At 56.7% G+C, this 4,524-nt stretch overlaps 1 pseudogene; it reads right to left on the reverse strand.

Annotated features, from left to right (window-relative positions):
- Positions 1 to 3,686: 3,686 nt before the first annotated feature.
- On the reverse strand, positions 3,687 to 4,524 carry LOC114770586 (nuclease-sensitive element-binding protein 1 pseudogene; annotated as a pseudogene).

A 4,524-nucleotide genomic window follows, 5' to 3' on the forward strand; every position in this document is an offset into this window, starting at 1 on the left:
CGGCCTGGCTCCCCGGCGTGGTCCTGCATGGCGGCCCCGGACCCTCGGCCTGGCTCCCCCGGCGTGGTCCCGCATGGCGGCCCCGGACTCCCGTACCTGCACACAATAATCAGGGCCGATCCATCTGGGTACGTGTGGGCCCTGTCTCCACATGTCCCCTCTGACACGTCTTGTGTCACCCCCTGCACCGCGCAGGGAGATTGTCCCAGAGCCTCCGGCGACTGTTCCAGGCACCCCAGGCTGGTGCCTTCTGGGACTATGCAGCCCCTCTCGCTGCACGGCCCTGGTGCCAAGGGGGGGGCATTGCCAGACCATCCGGCTAGCCCCTTCTGCGTCCGTTGGGACAAGCAGGCCCTCTTCCTGCCTGTCCCAGCTGGGTCCTCATGCCTGCCCGGGGGCTCTATGGCGCTCCACCCCTCTGGAGGCAGACGTAGGCCCATGCCTGGCCCGCCCTCCTCACTGGCTACCGGAGGACCCAGCTCCATCGCTTCCCCACCTCCCCTCCCCTCAGGAGGAGTCCCCAACCCGAACTGCACCCCCCCAAAAAATTCTTTGGGGGAGCACCCCCCCCGGCTGGACTTAGGGGTACCTTGGGGCTTGTCCACCTCGCCTTGGACCAGCACATTCGGGTCAGGAACCTCCTCCCTGGGGTTCGGCTCCGCGGCTGGGTCGCCATCTGGTGGACACAAAGAGGGGAAGTGGGGGCGACATACGGACACATATGCCACACAGACACACACAGACAGAGACAGACAGAAGAGAGGGTCGTCTGGCTCCCTCTCTGGGCTCTCCGGGACCTCCTCAGGGGGCACAGCCAGGATCTCGGGAGGAGCGACCTTCTCGTCGCCCACCAGTGCTGGGTCTTCTTGCCCCGGATCCTGACTGGCACTGGATGTGGTGGAGGGGCAGAGTTCGATCCCTGGCTCAGGCCGATCAAACTCCGCCCTCAGTCTCTGTTGGAAGTCCCGAAAACTCCTGTCTGTCTCTCCCTGCTGCCAGAGGGTTGTGCTCCAGCCCCATGCTGATCCAGTCAGACACGTGAGGATGGTAGTGATCTCGTCTGTGTCTGCTGCCCCACTGAAGGGTCCCGGGACAATTGGGCTGTCCCACACGGGGCTGGGCACGTCGCTGGGGATGGTGGTAGGTGTGTGGTGTGGAGGGGGGTGGACGTCTTCTCCAGCAGGTGTGGACGCTGGTGCTGCGCTGCCATTTCGCTGGGGAACGTCCGGGCAGAGGGAAGGCGGGTCGGCGACTGGAGCAGGAATGGAGGATTCCCTGCGAGGCAGTCCCGGCAGCGCAGTTGCTGGCTGGCGACCTCCCGTCGCCCTCTTCCACCAGCTTTCCTCACACTGCTGGGAGGGACGTGGGTCTCCACGGACCTCGTGACGATCCTGGATGGGCGCGATGGGCGGAGCCATCCCGGCACCGACTGCCCAAACGGCGTCATCCTGGTCGTCGTCCGTGTCAACCTCGTACCCCCGGAAGTCACATGGGTCATCACGGACGCCGCGATGATCTCGGACGCGCACGCTGGGCGGAGCCATCCCGGCACCGACCGCCCACCGAAAATCCACGTCATCATCGCTTTCGTCATCCGTGTCCTCCCACCGGTGACTCCAAGGGTCGTCCACCCTGCGGACATCCTGGACCCATGGCGCGATAAGCTCCCATGGGCAGTACTCTGGCCATTCGGGCTGGAGGCTGCCCACCTCCTCGCTGGAGGAACGCCGCCGTTGTTGTTGCCGCTTCTCACCCCCCTGGAAGTGACGTGGGTCCCCACGGACCTTGCGACGATCGCAGACTGGCGCGATGGGCGGAGCCCAACTCTCGTCTCCCGTGCTCTCGTCGTCGTCCGTGTCGTCCCAGTCCACGGGGAGCCTTGCCAGCAGAGCGCAGAGTTCTTGGCTCGACATGGCGAAGATCGTGGGGGTCGCATCTTCTGCGCTCGCTGCCCAAGTCACTTCCTCGCTGCTGCCGACGCCAACGTCCTCGCTCCGCCCACTCACCCGCCGACGTTGTCGCTTCCGGGTTTCGCGGAGTTTCCCGGGGGTGACGTCATCACGCGGCGCCGCGTACCACGGCTTCTCGGGGAGAAAACGCTCCACCAGAACGGGCGGCGCGTCTCTCCCCTGGCGTCCGCGTTCGCCGCGCCGGGCTGCGTCCTTCGCGGCGTTTCTTCTCCTCTGCTTTTTACCTCTGCGCTTTTGGGGGGGTCGCTGGCATTCTGTCACGACTACGGACTTACGGGGGAAGGAAGCGCAGAGGTCTGACATTCTGGGAACGGGGTTTTATTAACAATAAACAAAGAAATACAAATAAAGACTGGCGCGGTGGCCGAAAACGAATTTAACTTAAATAAAGAACATAAACTAACCCGTAGGCGTGTGGCGATTGCCAGAACTCAAAAACACATGAAACTAAACCAGGTCAAGTTCGTGCAGAGAGTCCACGAAAATGCCAGCGACCCCGAACGGGCGGAAAGGATTGGATTCCAGTGTGGAGCCCAGCTGCAGGCAATCCTGACAGTCTGCATCTGTCTCATCCGAGGAGGAGCTTGATTCAAAGCATGATTGACCACTATGAACAAGAGTTACATAATTTTTTCTAGGGGTCTAATAACATATCAACAGCAATGTGGTTCTGGAAGGCCATAAGTGAGGTGGCTTTAAATTGTCCATGTACAGTCTCAAATCCATCTCTAGTGAAGTTTGATAAGCGCTGCACATTGTAATGAATGTAATTGATTCTGTCAACATTTTTGTTAGGAGTTATTCAAAATAAAAATGTATTCCAAGCCTGCAGCTATTTGATGTATTCGTCGGGCACACCTCTGGGAATACCTATGTGTCATGATCCGGACCGGCAGGGGTTACTCCGGATCCGGACCGGAGTTTCATGTTCGTACTGTGTAATGTTCCCTGATCGTGTTCACCTGGTGTATATTTATATAATTGTGTCTGTTCGCCGTCAGGTCATTGTGCGTGTAGATGTTCCCCTGTCTTGTTTAGTTTATATTAAACCCCTGTCCTGTGATCGTGCGAATGCGTCCTCCTTCATGCCATGTCCAGCCCACCCGTGACACTATGGTATCAATGTAAGTTGTATCAGGGGAATCAAAAGAAAACAATGATCTCTTAGCTAAGCGGGAGTGAACATTGGAAAAAGAGACCGGAACTTCTGATGCGGTTACAGGCAAAATAGTCACAGGTAGGATAAGAGTAGAAGGAGTGCAGACACCCAACCAGTTCTCAGGTAAAGTGGAGCGCAGTGTTTTACCACCACCAGATGTCAGAACGATCAACTTTCGGGGAATCAGACAGGTTGTGGATGGATGCACAATATGAAACATTCACAGTACCAACAGTATTACCAGGGGAAGGGTAATACCTTGATACCTCAGCATCAAAAACAGGGGGAACATCGGTTTTTGATCCTACAGGAAAAGGGAGATCCCAAAAAGAGCAAAAAGGATCAAGGTTATCTTGAGTCATAAGTTGGATAAGACAGGTAAAATTCAGTTCAGGTGGAGTGGGGACAACCTTCAACAAAGGGTGAGGTCCTAAACATACAATGCAATCAGATTTCGCAATGTCACCAGTAGCTTCTGCAAGTAACAACAAGTTTTTCCTGTGGCCAAGTTTTTTTTTTTTCTCAAAACAGACCAAATATCAAATTATTTTTCCCTTTAAAAACCATTTGGTGTAAAAACTTAAGACCGATTTAGAAAGCCATCTGCCCCCGCCCTGCTCAGCCTCGGGAGCGGACGTTTTCTCAGCGGATGTTTCGGCTGCCTTGCTCTCTTTGCCATCCTGAGGTTCGGTGGTCTGGGCGGTAGTTGATGTTGCATCTGTAGCGCTGCTGGTGGGGCTCCTGGTTCTCTTTGCCTTCGCCCTGGTTCTCTTTGTCTTCCTCGCCTTCCCTCACCAGTCTGGGATGTGGGGGACTCCTTGGTCTGAAGCCTCTGTAGTAGTTCTGCCTCATTGGTTTGCTCTGGTCTGGACCACCCTGGTTGTCATTACCTTCAGTTCCTTCTGTCATTTCCTTTCGTGGTGCGCTGGTATGTGGGGGGCGGCTGCCATAGCGTCGGCGAACAAAGTACGGTGGATAGCGCCGCCTGCCAGGGAACAAAGTTCTGCGTTGCTGTGACTGTGCGACCCCCTCAGGAACAATTTCCTGGCTCTCTCTCTTCTTCCGCCCCTCGCTCTGGTAGTTATCCTGGTAGTTGCGTGGGGGTCTCCTCTGGCGTGGGTACCGCCTGTAGCGGTTCCGGTCAGCGGCGTATTTGCTGCCCTGGACTGGGACCCCCCCTGGGCCGGTGACATTGGCCGCCTCGGCACCCTTCTCCCCTTCAACGACATCAAACTCCACAGTCTCACCGTCCCCAACACTGCAGAGGTATTTTCTTGGGTTGTTTTTCTTTATGGCAGTCTGGTGTACAAAAACGTCTTCTTTTGTGGCATTCCTGTTGATGAAACCGTAGCCGTTGCGTACGTTGAACCACTTCACTGTCCCCAGGACCTTTGT

Source organism: Denticeps clupeoides, chromosome 20 (genome assembly GCF_900700375.1).
Source record: "Denticeps clupeoides chromosome 20, fDenClu1.1, whole genome shotgun sequence".
Classification (NCBI taxonomy): Eukaryota; Metazoa; Chordata; class Actinopteri; order Clupeiformes; family Denticipitidae; genus Denticeps; species Denticeps clupeoides.